At 38.4% G+C, this 18,277-nt stretch overlaps 1 long non-coding RNA gene across 2 annotated transcripts in view; it reads right to left on the reverse strand.

Moving 5' to 3' along the window:
• The window catches only part of LOC123599088, a 71,888-nt gene that overhangs the window by 51,612 nt on the left and 1,999 nt on the right, over positions 1-18,277 (reverse strand). The window lies entirely within an intron of this gene.

Consider the following 18,277-nt stretch of genomic DNA (forward strand, 5'->3'; position numbering starts at 1 on the left):
GCTAATATTTATTTATATAATGAAGGCACAGTTTTGTTTTCTTAAGAAAGTAGGTTTTCATCAGTCCACTATGTAGTAGCTGGTTCTTTCATCTATTTTGGATGATGGGACTAAAGAAAAAATTTCCAACAATTCTGTTAAGGGCCTAGCATCATGAACATGTGTCCTACCATTTTTTCTTGCTGGTAGTATGCTAAAGTTGAATTACTCTAAGACACAGATTTTAGAATATTTAAATACTTTTGATGAGAAGCCAGTGGTCATTTGTATTGTATTCTCATGTATCTATTTGTAAAAACTGTTTTTAAGATTTTTCTCTTTATCATTCGTCTTCAGAAAATTTACTAAAGATATCACAGATGTGGCTTTCTTTGTATTCATCCTATTGGGATTCGTTGAGCTTCTTGAATCTGTAAATTTGGGAAATTTTCAGCTATTATTATTCCTTCAAATGTTTTTCTGTATCATTCTCTCTCTGCTTTCCTTCTAGGACTCCAATTAACTCATATATTAGGATTTTTTACATTGTCCTGTACATCACTAAGTCCCTGTTCCAATCTTTTCCTTTATTCTCTCCATTTTTTTTCCGTTCTTCAAACTGAATAATTCCTAATCATCTATCTTCATGTGCACTTATTCTTACATCATCTCTAATCTTCTGTTAAGTCCATCCATTAGACACTTTATTCAGGTTATTTTCCAGCTCTAGAATTTCCATCTGGGTTCCTTTTTTAAATATTTTTGATTTCTCTGTTGATATCTCTTATTTATTGATTACAAGATATCTTCCTTTATGTCCCCAAGCATAGTTATAATAGCTGTTTTACAATCTTTGCTAACTTCAAAATCTGGGAAATCTTGAAGTCAGTCTGCACTGAATACTTGAGTTATGTTTTCTTTCTTCTTTTCCCTATATCTAGTTAATTTTGGATTTTACTCAAGACATTATTAATAATCACTGTAGAAACTCTGGATTCTATTCTATTCTTTCAAAGAGTCCTGATTGTTTAACAGAATGTTAACTAGGCCTGCTTCAAACTTCAAATTCAAACTCCTCTGCAGCAGGCAGCAACGGAAATCTGTTTAGTTCTTTTAGCCATGGACATACTTCTTGGATCTGTCTCACACATGTATGGTTTGGGAATCAGGAAAGATTTGGGCAGAATTTATGTGCAGATTTTGAGATTATCCCTTTATGATTCCCTTCTTTCTGAGATTCTTACTCAGTTTCCAGCCGCTGTGGCCACTTTAAACTCTGGTTCTTCAAGCCAGTAACACTGCAGTTTTCTATTGGCTTTTTAGCCTACTTGTCTGGTGCCAACTATGGACTACCTTCGGGTGAAAAGTCATAAAAATGGGAAATTCACACTAAGGTGGTCCCTTCTTCCAACTCTTTAGTTCCTGACTGCTTTTGGTCACTCTCTCTTGTGTCTTCAGGCAACTCATTTTTATATTTTATCCAAGAGTGTTGGTGCTATAGGAGCTTCTACACCATTATTAGAGTAAAACTTAATAGTTACTTTTCTTAAGATATCTGTCTCTCAAAAAAAATTAATTGGACTGCCTTAGGGACAGTACCTTTAGACTTTTACTTTATAGATAGATAATTGTTCAGTATACTTTATGCTTATCAGCTTTAAGTTTCTTTATTTTGAGAGCGAGAGAATGAGTGACCGGTGGGGAGAGGCAGAGAATCAGGACAGAGAGAATCCCAAGCACTCTGTGCACAGAGCCTGCCACAGGGCTTGATCTCACAACTGTGAGATCATGACCTGAGCCGAAATCAAGAGTTGAACACTTAACCAACTGATCCACCCAGGTGCCCCTAACAGCTTTATTTTTAAATCAAATTTCTGACTTTTGAGATAACTGTAGATTCAAACCCATTATCCAGCATCCCCCACAATGGTAACTTCTTAAAAACTATAGTACAATATAACAACCAGGATAAAATCAAGATTCAGAACATTTCTATCACCACAAAGATTCCTCATGTTGCCTTTTTATAGCCATGCTTACTTCTCTTTTGCCCTCATCCTCTCCTTAATCCCTGGCAAACACTAATCTGTTCTCCATTTCTATGGTTTTGTCACTTCAAGAATGTATATAAATCAGAGACCTGGCTGGCTCATTCGGCAGAGCGTGCAACCCTTGATCTTGGGGTCATGAGTTTGAGCCCCACGTTGGGGGTAGATATTGCTTTAAAAAAATGTATAACAATGGAATCATTCAGCAGGTAATCTTTTGGGATTTTTTCCCCAGTTTTTCACTAACTATTATGAATAAAGTTGCTATGGAAATTTATGTAGGTTTTTATGTGAACATAAGTTTTCGTTTCTTTGGAATAAATGCCCAGGAGTGCAAATGCTGGAACATATGATATTTGCATATTTTGTTTAAGAGACTGCCAAATTGTTTTCCAGACTGGATGGGTCCCTTTATATCCCCTCTAGCAACATATGAGTGATCCAGTTTCTCTCCCTCTTCACCATCATTTGGTGGGATCACTGTTTTTTATTTTAACCATTCTGGTAGGTGTATAGTGATAATGTGGTTTTAATTTGCATTTCCCTAATAACTAATGATATCAAACATCATTTCATGTGCTTAATTATCATATATATACTGGTTTTCTGTGGAATGTCTCTTCGTGTGTTTTGTGTACATTAAGTTGGATTATTTTATTGTTGAGTGTTGAAAGTTCCTTATATATTTTAGATACTAATTCTCAGTTATGCAGTTTGTAAATATTTTCTCCCAAATTATCTTAATTAAGCTTATCTTAATTCTTTATTTTTTAATTTTTTTAATGTTTACTTATTTTTGAGACAGAGAGACAGAGCGTGAGCAGGGAAGGGGCAGAGAGAGAGGGAGACACAGAATCTGAAACAGGCTCCAGGCTCTGAGCTGTCAGCACAGAGCCCAACCTGGGACTTGAACTCACAAACCATGAGATCGTGACCTGAGCCAAAGTCGAATGCCATGCAGATGCCCCTTATCTTAACTCTTTAAATGTTTGCTAGAATCTCTTTTGGGCCTGGATATGTCTTTTCTGAGAATTTTAAAATTACACATTCCATTTCATTAACAGTTATAGGATATTCAAATGATCTATTCCACATTGGGTGAACAACAGTTTATTCGGCCTTAAAAATAATGAAATTTTGATTCAAGTTTCATTCACGTAGTATGTAAGTATTCTGTTAAGTGATATATAAGCCAGACACAAAGGACAAATACTGTAGGATTCCACATGTATGAAGTAGCTAGAATAGGCAAATTCATAGAGACAGAAAGTAGAACAGAGGTGGTTGGGGTAAGGAACTATTATTTAATGGTTGGAGCAAGGAGGAGAACCATATTTCCACCCCACTCTCTCCTAGATTTCCAGAGGAGAAGAAATTACTGTTGTAACTATGAGTTATAAATAGTTCACAAAGTCATCATAATTCACAGCTCCCTTTTGCTATAAGTGTTTAAAAATTATAATTTTTAAATAAAAATAAATTTTACTAACAATGGCACATGATCTTTATACCCACAAACATATACTCATTTCATGGGCCATCAAAAAGAAATTAAAAAGAAAACATCCAGAAATGTCAACCTGGCCTAGGTATACAGAAACCCAGCAATGGGAGAAATGGCATCCCCATTCCTTGGTGAGTGTTACCTAGCGTAAAAGGAAATGACTCTAACAGAACATGCAGGCTAAGTCAGGTATCTCCTGGAACACTTACGGAGTTTTGGTACAAACAAATATTTTGGAATGGCACACAAATTCCACTCTAATGGTCTATAGATGGTTCTGGTAAAACTCATCTCTCCTGGGTTGTAACTCAGAATGGCCTACTCCCTTCGGAATTTAATGAAAGAACTGTAAAAACTGGAAGAAGGCTTTTGTTGTTTCAAAAAGATCAACATCTGCAACCACATGCATCACCAAACATCTGCATTAGTGATTGAAGAGATGATGGGGCAATGTGAGTTACAATAGCAAGGTACTTTGCTGATTAGGACCACCAGGCAATGGAGTAGAAAAGAGCACTGATAGGTGCAACAGGGGTGATTTAATGGCAACCAAGAATATCATAGAAGCCTTATGGCCTAGGATTTAATGAAAAGCTTAAGTTTGGATTGTATCCTGAAGGCAATGGGGTTTTGAGCAAAGGAACAATATAACAAAAATGCATTTCAGAAAAATCACTCTGGCAGTAGGATGAAGAATTTACAAGAAGGGGGGCAAAGAAGTTGGATGTTGAAAAAACAGGAACCTATTCTAGCCATCTAGACAAGAAATAATGAGGGGCTAAGTTAATATTGTTCAGGTGGAATTGGAGGGGTAAGCATAAAACTGGATATAAAAGATATTTAGGAGAGCATAGAAAGCAAGAATATAAGCAGTGAAGACTATAAAATGACAGAATTGATAAAGAGATTTAGAGTGCTATCATTAAAGAAAGAGACTATCATAGTGTCAAAAATAAGACAATGAACTACATTCATAAGTATATAAGTTTGTACATACATTTGAAAAACTGGAAACTAAAAAACTAAAACTAAAAACCATGATTCCAAGAACAGATATCATAAATAAAAGTACATTGGTCTCCAGTTGGAATTATATAATTATTATAGGGATAACAAAGTTTAAGGAAGACTTCACATATGGAGCACCTGGGTGGCTCAGTTAGTTAAGCATCAAACTCTTGATTTTGGTTCAGGTCATGATCTTACGGTCATGAGACTGAGCCCTGCATCAGGCTCTGTGCTGACAACACAGAGCCTGCTTAGGATTCTCTCCCTTTCTCTCTGTTCCTCCTCTACTTGCACACATATTCTCTTCTCTCTCTCAAAATGAATAAGATTTTTAAAAAGACCTCACATACAAAACAACCATAAAACAACAAAATGACACAAAGTGTATGCCCATCAGTAATTACGTTTCTTACCAATAATTATTTTGAATGCAAATGGACTAAATGCTCCAATTAAAAGAAATAGGGTGACAGAATGGATAAAAGTAACTCTCATCTATATGCTTTCTACAAGAGACTCACTTCAGACCAAAGACACACGCAAATTGAAAGTGAAGGGATGGAGAAGCATTTATCGTGCAAATGGATGTGAGAAGAAATTCTGGGTAACAATACTTACATCAGACAAAATAGATTTTAAAACAAAGACTATGATAAGACAAAGAAGACAATATAATCATAAAGGGAAAAATACAAGAAGATATAACAATTGGGAATATTTATACGTCCAACACAGAACCACCCAAATACACAATGCAGTTAATAGTAAACATAAAGGAAGTATTCGATAGTAATACAATAAGTAGGTGACTCTAACATCAATGAACATATCATCATCCAAATAGAAAATCAACAAGGAAACAGTGGTTTTGAATGACACACTGAACCAGATACAGCGAACAGATATATTCAAAAGGTTCCATCCTAAAACAGCAAAATACACATTCTTTTCCGAAAGTGTACATGGAATATTCTCCAGAAGAGATCACATATTAAGCCAGAAAACAAGTCTCAACAAATTCAAAAAGATAAAAGCCATACAATGAACTTTTTAAAATGTTTATTTATTTATTTTTGAGACAGCAAGTGAGTGGGGGACAAAGGATCCAAAATGGGCTCTGTGTTGACAGCAGAGCACCCAATGCAGGACTCGAACTCACAAATCCATGAGATCACGTGAGCTGAAATCAAGAGTTGGAGGCTTAACAGACTTAGCTACCCAGGTACCCCACAATGCATCTTTTCTGACCACAACTCTATGAAACTAGAAATAACCCCAAGGAAAACTCTGGAAAGAGCTCAAACAACTGGAGGTTAAATAACATGCTACTGAACAATGAATGGGTAAACCAAGATACCAAAGAGAAAATCGAAAAATATATCGACACATGGAGTGCCTGGCTGGCTCAGTTGGTAAAGCATGTGACTCTTGATATCAGAGTCATGAGTTCAAACCCCATGTTGGGTATAGAGGTTGCTTAAAAATATATAGAGAGAGAAAAATGAAAATGAAAGCACAGCAGTCCAAAATTTTTGGGATGCAGCAAAAGCAATCCTAAGAGGGAAGTTTATAGCAACACAGGCCTACCTCAAGAAGCAAGAAAAAATATTAACCTAGCCTTACACCTAAAGCAGTAGAAAAGAATAAACAAAACCCAAACCAGTAGAAGAAAGAAAATAAGATTAGAGCAGAAATAAACAACAGGGAAATTAAAAAAATAATACAACAGATCAATGAAACCAGGAACTGATTCCCTGAAAAGATCACGAAAATTGATAAGCTTCTAGCTAGACTCATGAGAGAGAGAGAGAGAGAAGAGATTCAAACAAAATCAGAAATTAAAGAGGAGAAATAACTAATGTTACAGACATACAAATGATTGCAAGAGAATATTATGAAAAATTATATCCCAACAAACTGGACAACCTACAAAAAATGAATAAGTTCCTAGAAACATATATCCTCCCAAAACTGAAGAAACAGAAAATTTGAACAGACTGATTACCAGCAATGAATCTGAATCAGTCATCAAAAACCTCCTAACAAACAGAAATCCAGAAACAGATGGCTTCACAGATGAATTCTACCAAACATTTAAAGAAAAGTTAATACCTATTCTTTTCAAACTACTGCAAAAAAATAGAAGAGGAAGGAAGGCTTCCAAATTCATTCAATATGAGGCCAACATTACCCTGGTACCAAAACCAGATAAAGACACTACAAAAAAAGAATTTTAGGCCAATATCTCTGATGAACATAGATGCAAAAATCCTAAACAAAATATTAGCAAAGCAAAGCAAATCAAACAAGACATTAAAAAAATAATTCGTTGGGGCGCCTGGGTGGCGCAGTCGGTTAAGCGTCCGACTTCAGCCAGGTCACGATCTCGCGGTCCGTGAGTTCGAGCCCCGCGTCGGGCTCTGGGCTGATGGCTCAGAGCCTGGAGCCTGTTTCCGATTCTGTGTCTCCCTCTCTCTCTGCCCCTCCCCCGTTCATGCTCTGTCTCTCTCTGTCCCAAAAATAAATAAACGTTCAAAAAAAAAAAAATAATAATAATTCGCCACAATCCAGTGGGATTTATTTTCAGGTTGCAAGGGTGGGTCAATATTTGAATTCAATCACCATGGTACATCATATCAATAAGACAAAGGATAAAAACCATATGGTTATGTCAATAGACGCAGAAAAAGTATTTGACAAAGTACAACATCCATCCATGACAAAAACTCACAACAAAGTAGGCTCAGAGACAACATACCTTATCATAATAAAAGCCATATATGAAAAACCCACAGCTAACATCACAGACAGTGGGGAGAAACTGAGAGCTTTTCCCCTAAAGTCAGGAACAAGACAAGGACATCCACTCTCAACAATTTATTCAACAAAGTACTAGAAGTCTTAGCCACAGCAATCAGACAAGAAAAAGGAATAAAAAGCATCCAAATCAGTAAGGAAGAAATTAAACTTTCACTATGTGCAGATGACAGGATACTATATACAGAAAACCTGAAAAACTCCACCAAAAAGCTACTAGAACTGATGAATGGATTCAGTAAGGTCACAGGATACATAATCAATGTACAGAAATCTATTATACTTCTATACCCTAATAATGAAGAAGCAGAAAGAGAAATTAAGAAAGCAGTCCCATTTACCATTGCACCAAAAATAATAAAACACCTAGGAATAAACTCAACCAAGGAGGTGAATGGCCTGTCTTCTGAAAACTATAAAACACTGACGAAAGAAACTGAAGATGGCACAAACAAATGGAATGACATTCCATGCTCATGGATGGCAAGGACAAAGGTTGTTGGAATGTCCATACCATCCAAAGCAATCTACAGATTTAATGCAATCCCTATCAAAATACCAACAGCATTTTTCACAGAACTAGAACAAACAATCCTAAAATTTGTACGGAACTACAAAAGCATAAATAGCCAAACCAAAAAAGAAAAACAGAGCTGGAAGTATCACAGTTCCAGATTTCGAGATATACTGCAAAGCTGTAGTAATCAAAACACTATGGTACTGGCACCAAAAAAGACAGATCAATGGAATAGAAAGCCTAGAAACAAACCTAAGATTGTATGGTCAATTTATCTTCAACAAAGGAGGCAGGAATATGCAATGGGAAAAAGTGTCTTCAAAAAATGGTGCTGGGAAAACTGGACAGCTCCATGCAAAAGAATGAACCTGGACCACTTTCTTACACCATATACAAAAATAAACCCAAAATGAATTAGAGACCTAAATGTGAGACCTGAAACCATAAGAATCCTACAGGAGAAGACAGGCAGTAACTTCTCGGATGTCAGCCATAGCAACATCTTTCTAGATAGGTCTCCTGAGGCAGGGGAAACAAAAGTAAAAATAAACTATTGGGACTACATTAAAATAAAAAGCTTCTGCACAATGAAGGAAACCACAAAGCTAAAAGAAAACCTACTGAGTGGGAGAAGATATTTGCAAATGATATATCTGATAAAAGGCTGGCATCCAAAATATATAAAGAACTCATACGACTCAACAGCCAAAACCCAATAATCCAATTAAAAAATGGGCAAAAGATACGAGCAGATATTTCTCTAAAGAAGACATATAGATGGCCAAGATGTACATGAAAAGATGCTCACCATCACTCATCATTAGGGAAATGCAAATCAAAACCACAGTGAGATATCACCTCACACCTGTCAGAATGGCTAACATCAAAAACACAAGAAACTACAAGTGCTGATGAGGATGTGGAGAAAGAGGAATGCTTGTGCACTGCTGGTGGGAATGCAAACTGGTACAACCACTGTGGAAAACAGTACAGAGGTTCCCCTCCTCCCTTAATTAAAAATAGAAACATCATATGAGCCAGTAATCACACTACTGAATATTTACCCAAAGAATTCAAAAACAGTAATTCAAAGGGATATTTGCACTGTTGTGTTTATAGCATTATATAAAATAGCTAAATTATGCAAGTAGACTAAGTGTCCTTCGATAGGTGAGTGGATAAAGATGTGGTTAAAAAAAAAAAAAAAGATGTGGTGTATATATTATTCAGTCATAAGAAAGAATGAAATCTTGGTGCACCTGGATGGCTCAGTCAGTTAAGCATCCAACTTCGGCTCAGGTCATGATCTCATGGTTAGTGGGTTCAAGCCCCACATCGGGCTCTGTACTGACAGCTCAGAGCCTGGAGCCTACTTCAGATACTGTCTCTCTCTCTCTCTCTCTCTCTCTCTGCCCCTCCCCCGCTCGTGCTCTCTGTCTCTCAAAAAGAATAAACATTTAAAAAAATTTAAAAAAGAATGAAATCTTGCCATCTGTACCAACACAGATATAACTGAAGAGTATAAAGTTACGTGAAATAAGTCAGGGAGAGAAAGAGAAATACCATATGACTTCACTCATACGTGGAATTTAGAGAAATAAATCAACGAGAAAAAAAGAGAGACAAGCCAAAAAACAGAATCTTAGCTACAGAAAATAAAGAGATGGTTACCAGATGGAGATGGTGGGATGGGTGAAATAGGTGAAGGGGTTAGAAGTACACTTATCATGATGAGCACTAATAATATATAGAACTGTTGAATCACCGTATTGTACACTTGAAACTAATGTAATGCTTTATGTTAAAGATACTGGAATTAAAATAAAAAAAATAATTAGTCTGTGAGTGATTCGAAAGTACAGGGTGGACTGTTGTCTGTTGGTTTGATAGGATTTCAAATCCACTGATTTGTGGCAAAGACAAAAAAGTCATTTTTCGCAGTAAAGTTGTTTTGATATAAGAATGCAAAAAAGGGGCACCTAGTTGGCTCAGTTGGTAGAGCACGCAATTCTTGATCTTGCGGTTGTAAGTCTGAGCCCCATGTTGGGTGTAGAGATTACTTAAAAAAAAATATTCGCAGTACCTGGCTCAGTCGGCACAGAAAGTAACTCTTGATCTCTGGGTTGTGAGTTTGAGCTCCACATTAGATATAGAGATTCCTTAAAAATAAAATCTTTTTTTATTTTTTTTATTTAAAAAAAAATTTTTTTTTTAACGTTTATTTATTTTTGAGACAGAGAGAGACAGAGCATGAACGGGGGAAGGGCAGAGAGAGAGGGAGACACAGAATTGGAAGCAGGCTCCAGGCTCTGAGCCATCAGCCCAGAGCCCGACGCGGGGCTCGAACTCACTGACCGTGAGATCGTGACCTGAGCCGAAGTCAGACGCTCAACCGACTGAGCCACCCAGGTGCCCCAAAAATAAAATCTTAAAAAAAAAAAAAAAAAAAAGGCAATGCAAAAAAAAAAAAAAAAAAAAGATGAAGACCTCACATTAGTATACTTTCTCTGTCTAGACAGCCACCATGTGCCCTGTGCTATATTAACATATGCATATACACACATATATGTACACACTTACTAACATAAGGCAGGAAAACAGGATCTGGCCTTCCTGCAGCAAGGTTCATATGAAACTGAGCTCATCCCTATAATTACTTTAATTCTTAGAAACTTATGTTTTAAATGTCTGCATTTAATAGATACTTGCATACATAAAATATAAATATTTAAATACTTTCATATACTTTAACATGTTTAATATTATATATTTAAATACTATATCAGCAATGTTGATGATGGTTAAAGCTACCACTTACTCATAGGTTGTAAAAACAGCAAGAAGGGATTGTAGCAGAACTGGAAATGGGATGGAAAGTGCAAGAAGGCTGTGAATGCGACTGAGAAGCACCTTTAATATTGCCCCATGAGATCATCTGTAGATACAGTAGCTGGATATGATTATAGGAACTTTTTTTTTTAAAGGAAAAATAGGAATGTGAGCTTGTGATTAGTAAAGTGAGATATGAATCATGTTACTTGAAGGCATCTTTGGAACCACAAAATGGGAAAAGTCATGGGTTTACCAGGCTCACTACTAACGGTTTGAACTTGTAACGGAAACCCTTGTAGCCTGTGATAAGTATGATAATGTAATACCTATAGCAAACATTATTAATGATATACAAAGAGACCCACTAAAAAATATCTTAAATAAATCAAGATGGAATTTTTTTAAATGTTCAAGTAACCCACAGGAAAGCAGAAAAAATAAAAGAGAAACAAATAAACAGCAGAAAAAAACAGCAAATATTAAATGGCAAACTTACAACCTAATAATAGCTAAAATGTATCGAACACTGACTATATGCCAGATATATAGTTATTTAATCCTCATGCCAACCCTGTGAGGTAGACTTGGATTATTATCTCCATTTTATAGATCAGATAATAACACTGAGATCGAGATTACCTTACCCAAGATTATAAAGCATGTGGTGGGTGGCAGAGCCCACACTCTTCACTATCATACTGTGCCAGGCAGCATCTGAATACCCAGACCTAGCTGCTTACACATCACATTTGATACCACGTGATAATGTAACCCTGCTCCCAGATAGCACAGGTTGGACACTTGACATAGAGGCCACTGATCATGTTACCTCAAGTGGCCCCATATACACGTACACAAGATGAACTTAAGCCAATCATTTTCTTTCTCTTGGTTTAATTTCGTCAGTACCAAGAGATAATGTGGGCTAATGGTAAGACTGAAGGCAAAATGATGCTGAGTCCAAGGTAGACCAAAGCTTGCTCTAAGTTGGTGTCATGAGTGAGAAGAGGCCAAATGGGCAGTAAAGAAAGCTGGGTTGCTGAGAAGAGTATTAAGGAGAAGTATTTAAAACTTGGAAAAATCAGAAACTGTAGAAACTGGTTGTTCAGACTACTGTTAACAAACAACGTAACACAGGCTGCGTGGCTTAAACAACAAACATTCGTTTCTCAGAGTTCTGGAGGATGGGAAGTGCATGATCAAGGTGCCAGCAGATCCAGTGTCTGGTAAGGGCCCTTTTCCTGGTTTGCAGATAGCTGTCTTCCTTATAACCTCACAGAGTGGAGAGCAGGGAGAAAGGAAGCAAACTTTCTTTCATGTCACTTTCTCTAAGGGCACTAATCCCACTCATGATAGCTCTGTCCTCATGACCTGATTACCTCCAAAGGACTCACCTCTAAATACCATCTCAAGAGAGATTAGACATCCACATACGAATGGGGCAGGGGCAGGCACACAAACATTCAGTCCATAGCACTGGCCCCATCAGTCATGAACACTAGCTGAAAACTGGGAAAGCCTGGTTATTCTAGTTGTCTTTTAGAGTGAGAGTTTTAAAGATCTAATCTAGTTTGTCCCCAGAGTTGTGATGGCAATGCCATCTCCAGCATGAAAGCCTGGTCAAACTGGTCCTGTTTGGACTCATCTTTTTCAGATTAGAGACTGGAAGCCAATGGGGTCATATTAATTTCCTGTGGCTGCCATAAAAAATTACCACGGGGGACAGGGTGCACCAGGGTGGCTCAGTCAGTTAAGTTGTCCTATTATTCATTTCTACTCAGGTCATGATCTCATGGTCCATGGAATTGAGTCCCATGTCTGGTTCTGTGCTAACAGTGCAGAGCCTGGTTGGAATTCTCCCTCCCTCCCTCTCTGCCCCTCCCCTGCTTGCACGTGCTCTCTCTCAAAAGAAATAAACAAACTTGGTTTTGTTGTTGTTGTTTTTTTAATTACAACAAGGGCGCCCGGGTGGCTCAGTCAGTTGAGTGTCACTCTTGATTTTGGCTCAGGTCATGATCTCATGGTTCATGAGATCCAGCACGGAGCCTGCGTGAGATTCTCTCTCTTCTTTCTCTGCCACTAACCCCCCCCCCCCCCCCCCGCCGCCACCTCTTTCTCCCCAAATAAACATAAATATATATATCTCACAAACTTGGTGGCTTAAAACAACTATCTCCCATAGTTCTGCAGACCAGAAGTCTGAAATCAAGGTATGGGCAGGGCTGTGCTCCTCCAGAAACTTAAGGAGAGATTGTTACTTGCCTCTTCCAGCTTCTGGAGGCTGTCCTCATTCCTTGGCTTGTGGCTGCTCACTCCAATCTCCATCTCCATCTTCAAATGACCTTCTTTATGTCTCTGACTTCTCTTTCTTATAAGGACACTTATCATTGGGTTTAGGACCTACTTGGGTAATCCAGGATGGTCAAGATCCTTAACTACATCTGCAAAGATCCTTTTTCTTTTTTTTTTTTTTTCCTAATGTTTATTTCTGAGACAGAGAGAGACAGAGTACAAGCAGGGGAGGGGCAGAGACAGAAGGAGACACAGAATCTGAAGCAGGCTCCAGGCTCCGAGCTGTCAGCACAGAGCCTGAGCCAGGGCTCGAACCCACTAACCATGAGATCATGACCTGAGCCAAAGTCACTTACTCGACTGAGCCACCCAGGCGCCCCTGCAAAGACCCTTTTTCTAAGTAAGGTAACATTTTACGGTCTGGGTATTAGAACAAGGACATGTATTTTGAGGGACCACCATTCAATCCACTACAGGTGTCCTGGGTGTGGTACCAGCTGTTTTTCTGAAAGCCTAAGAAAAGGTAAAGCAGAATAATAAGCTTTCAGGTTTCTGTCAGTGTTTCTTTTGCATAAGGAATTCTGTGGGTTGGAATGCATGAAATTCCAGACTGACTGGTAGAGAAAGTATCAGCCCATAGAAGTTTGTATGCTTTATATTTGAAGATGGAGGAAAGCCGTTTTGAAAAACAATTAGATTGAGATGAGCCATGACAAGGTTACCTTTGAGGACTCCAAAAAAGATAAAAAGCTGAAATTCTGTCTGCTGACCAGCAGAAATGATGGATCATCTGGTATCTATTTTTAACTTTTTAAGGACTGCTGGTAGACTGGTTTTAATTCTATACATCAATGTGAAGATGAGACTCTTTCCTGGTTCCCTCACCATGTTGAATTTTGTTCACTCCAGAAATTAGCCAATTTACAGAGAATCCCTAAGTCTCTTTTTAGCTAATAGTTAAACTTCCTCTCTCTCTGTAACAGTTCTCTTTCCACAAAGAGCTGCCTAAAAGGAACAGATCTGAAGAATTCTATGACCTGGAAAATTCACAACTACAATAGTTTAGAAGAAGTTGCCTATGCGATGAACAAAGTTCTCACACCTGAAAAACAGAGATCGTTTTGCACCCCAGTTGTTTCCAGAAGGGGAAATGATCGAATTAAAAACAAGCAAAAAGTTCTTGAGTAAAAACAGAAGTCTTTGCTAGGTGTCTGTGGGTTAGAAGCTGCCCAGCAGGACTTTGCTAGCATATTCCAGAAGGTGGAGCAGGTGCAGTCAGAGCTCCCAGGATAACTGAGGATCGCATCATAGCCGCTGCCCCACAAACAGGCTCTCACTTTCCCAGACTCCATTCTCCCCTCACAAGCCCACCCAGATAACCCTACCTGCCTCAGCCCCTCTTCCTTTGCATGGTTTCTGTCATTTTAAGGACAGGGAGCTACTCTTCTATTCTCTTCCTGCAGTTTTCAAAGTCACTTGAGCTCATTCTAGACAATTTGGAAAGAACAAGAAATAGAAAAGAGACAAAAGAAAAATCTCCACTAGCTCCCTCACCCCAGAAGAGATCTCTGCTAACATTCTGCCATATAGCTTTCTGGTCTTTTTTCCTCCCTTCATGGTGTTTTCTAAAGTTACCATTGCATCAGAAAGATAAGAGATAACAAGTTTTGGCATGGATGTGGAAAAAAGGAAACACCTCGATATACAAATTGGTGCAGCTATTATGGAAAACAGTATGCTGGTTCCTTTAAAAAAAAAAAAAGCTACAAATAGAAAATACCATATGACCCACAAATTCCACTTCTGGGTATATACCCAAGGGAAATGAAATCACCATCTTCAAGAGATCTTTGCACCCCTATACAAAAATTTTGCCAGAGGCAAATTTAAAAAGTTATAGAAGAAGAACAACTTTGAGGGGTGTTGTGGCTGGTAAAATGTAGGCAGTTAGGTTATAGTTCAGCTTCCATAATGTTGGAACTGATTCAGTAATTAAAACATGACTTTATCTCATCCAGTGTTTACTGATGCTTTAACACTTTACACAGTGAAATATTTTTTTTAATGTTAATTTTTGAGAGAGAGACTGGGACAGAGCATAAGCAGCAGAGGGACAGAGAGAGAGAGGGAGTCAGAGTATCTGAAGTACGCTCCAGGCTCCAAGCTGTCAGCACAGAGCCCAACACGGGGCTCGAACCCGTGAGATCATGACCTGAGCCAAAGTCAGATGCTTAACCTACTGAGTCACCCAGGTGCCCCTACACAGTGAAATATTTCAAAATGAACAATGCCTATCCTTGAAAAAACAAATATTTCCTCTTGCTACAGATGACCAGCTTTGCATTCATGTTTCTATGTTCCTTTCTCTAATCAGGGATCAGTTGTCTGCAAAACGATCTGCTTAACAGTGCTGACATGTGATCAAAAGCAACATACCAACAGAGTTTGGAGTGGTAAGATTTGTGGACTAAACTGAACCAGGTTGGTAATGGGCTAGGCCCTCCCCCAGAGTGGCTTCTGGCAACAGAAGGGTAACTTTAGGCCTTTTAGGTTTCTTGCCTTTGTACATCCTGAAAGCAGACACTGGGGAGGTAAACCTATAATTAGGGGGTTATTTAGAATAGAGATTTGTGACAGACTGCAACCTGTCTGTATTCTCAAACACAGTGAAACCCCTTTCCAGCCCTTTGTCTCTTGGGTGTGTGCGGTCTATTGGAAGGTCTCTAGTTTACTGAACAACTTGGGTTCACATTACATTTCCTGAGAGAAGGAAGGGCATACGGGACCGAGAACAGCATGTCTACTGGGACATCAGCTTTGCTTTGAAATCGCATCTAAAAATGATACATCTCAGGGCACCTGGGGAGCTCAGTCAGTTAAGTGTCTGACTTTGGTTCATGTCACGATCTCATGGTTCATGAGTTCGAGCCCCGGGGTGGAGCTCTGTGCTGACAGCTCAGAGCCTAGAGCCTGCTTGCATTCTGTGTCTCCCTCTCTCTGCCCCTTCCCTGCTTGCTCACTCTCTCTTTCAAAAATAAATAAACATTAAGAAAAAAAAATAAATAAAAATGATACATCTCATTAATTCTTGCATTCTTTGTCCTAAAATCAATCATCTTGAGTTCAAGTTTGACTTTAGCTCACTTCATTATATAAGTGCTGAGTGCTCAGAACCTCAGGATCAAATTTCAAACTTAGTAATAGGAAATGGAATTCTCTGTGCATGGTGAATAAAAGCTATAGGACAACACACACCAATCCTTAAAGATAAAGCTCTTCAACAAGAGACTGGTATTTTAGAATGTTTTAGATTTAAAATTCCAACTATAATCATTTTAGTTGGTAATAAGTATTTTCTAGGTACCTATTGTATTTACAGCCCTCATACCAGATACTGTCTGTAGATGTCAGGTATGTGCTTATGAAACGTCATTCCCTGTTACCTGTTGCTGTGGCCTGGGCCCTCATCAATCTCTGCACTGAATTTCCATTCTTACTCATTTTGTGTCTTTCACTTAAAATGAACATATTTACCAGTATATGGTTAACATAGTGACTTAAGACATTTATGAAGTACCTAAAATTGCAAGATAAACTTGCATTCCCATTTATAGGACCCTGTAAAGGGACTGAATTTTTTTTTTAATATTTTTTTTTAACGTTTTATTTATTTTTGAGACAGAGAGAGACAGAGCATGAACAGGGGAGGGGAAGAGAGAGAGGGAGACACAGAATTGGAAGCAGGCTCCAGGCTCTGAGCCATCAGCCCAGAGCCCGACGCGGGGCTCGAACTTACGGACCGCGAGATTGTGACCTGAGCCGAAGTCGGCTGCCCAACGGACTGAGCCACCCAGGCGCCCCAGGGACTGAATATTTAACACTACAAATATTTATCTTGATTGACAGGACAAATGTTTCAAAATTAAAAAAAAAAATTTTATTATAAAAAGTTTCAGATCCAAAAGAATATAAAAACCCACAGAAAATAAAAACATAAAAGACACTCATATACCCACCACTCACATTTAACACTTTGCCATATTTGCTTCGCACTGTTTAAAGAAAGAATCAATGAATGATAGAGCGGGCGGAAGCCTGCATCTCCTCTTTTTTCTTCCCTCCTTGAGTTTACCTCTATCATATTTTGTTTGTGCATGTTTTTATACTTTCACAACTTAAATTATGTTTCTAAAATTTGCATAAGGGGTACAATTTGCAGAAATGTTTGCAATTTGCTTTTTCATTCAACATTAAGATTTATCTGTTTTGAGGTAAGTAAGCTAGGTCATTCATTTGAACTACTGTTCAAATGCCATTGTATGAATATGCCACTGTTTATACATCCATTTCCCTTCTGAGGGGCATTTAGTTTATTTGGAATATTTTTACTGTGATACACAATGCTAGTATGAATGAACCATCCATCCCTCCAGTGTCATTAGCTCTATCTTCAAAATAACATATCTTAAATCTGAGCACTTCTCCCCACTCCAAAACTACTCTAGTCCAAGCCATCATTTTCTCCTCCAGGGGCTCCTAAGTGACTTGAGCTTTCAATTCTCTGCTCCCTTTCAATCCATAGTTCACACAGCTCATGGGGTCAGATTGGGTCTGTCCTTCATCAAAATCCTTCCCATTGTACCTATGATGAAATCCAAAGCTCTTCCCAAGGTCAGGAAGACCCCACATGATCTGGCCCCTCTCCCTTTCCTTCCCTAGCTCTCTAGTCAAGAATACTTGGCTTCTGGGGCACCTGGGTGGCTCAGGTCACCACTCATGGTTTGTGAGTTCAAGCCCCACATCAACTGGCTGCCATCAGCCTGTTAGCATAGAGCCTGCTTCAGATCGTCTGTTCCGCCCCCTCTACCCTTCCCCCACTTGTGCTCTCCCCAATTAAAAAAATAACAAATAAACATTAAAAAAAAAAAAAAAAGGAATATTTGGCTTCTGCTGCTAGCTGTCTTACAGAGCCTTTGAATCAGCTGTTCATTCTGCCTGAAGTCAGCACTTCCCTCATTTGTGTATGGCTTGGTCTCTTGCTTTATTCAGGCTCCTGATCAGATAACTCCTCAGAGAAGCCTTTCCTGTTTTTCTTATCTGAATACCTCTTTCATTTCGTTTCTCCTTATCCTGCTTTTTTCTTCTCAGAAGTTATCACACCTGAAATTATCTTGTTTACTTCTGTTCCTCCACTAGAATGTAAAGTCCCTGGCCTTTGTGTCCCCAGTTCTCAGAATAGTGTCTAGTGTAACAGGCATCGTCAATACTTAGCCTGAACGA

Source organism: Leopardus geoffroyi, chromosome C1 (genome assembly GCF_018350155.1).
Source record: "Leopardus geoffroyi isolate Oge1 chromosome C1, O.geoffroyi_Oge1_pat1.0, whole genome shotgun sequence".
NCBI classification, from domain to species: Eukaryota; Metazoa; Chordata; class Mammalia; order Carnivora; family Felidae; genus Leopardus; species Leopardus geoffroyi.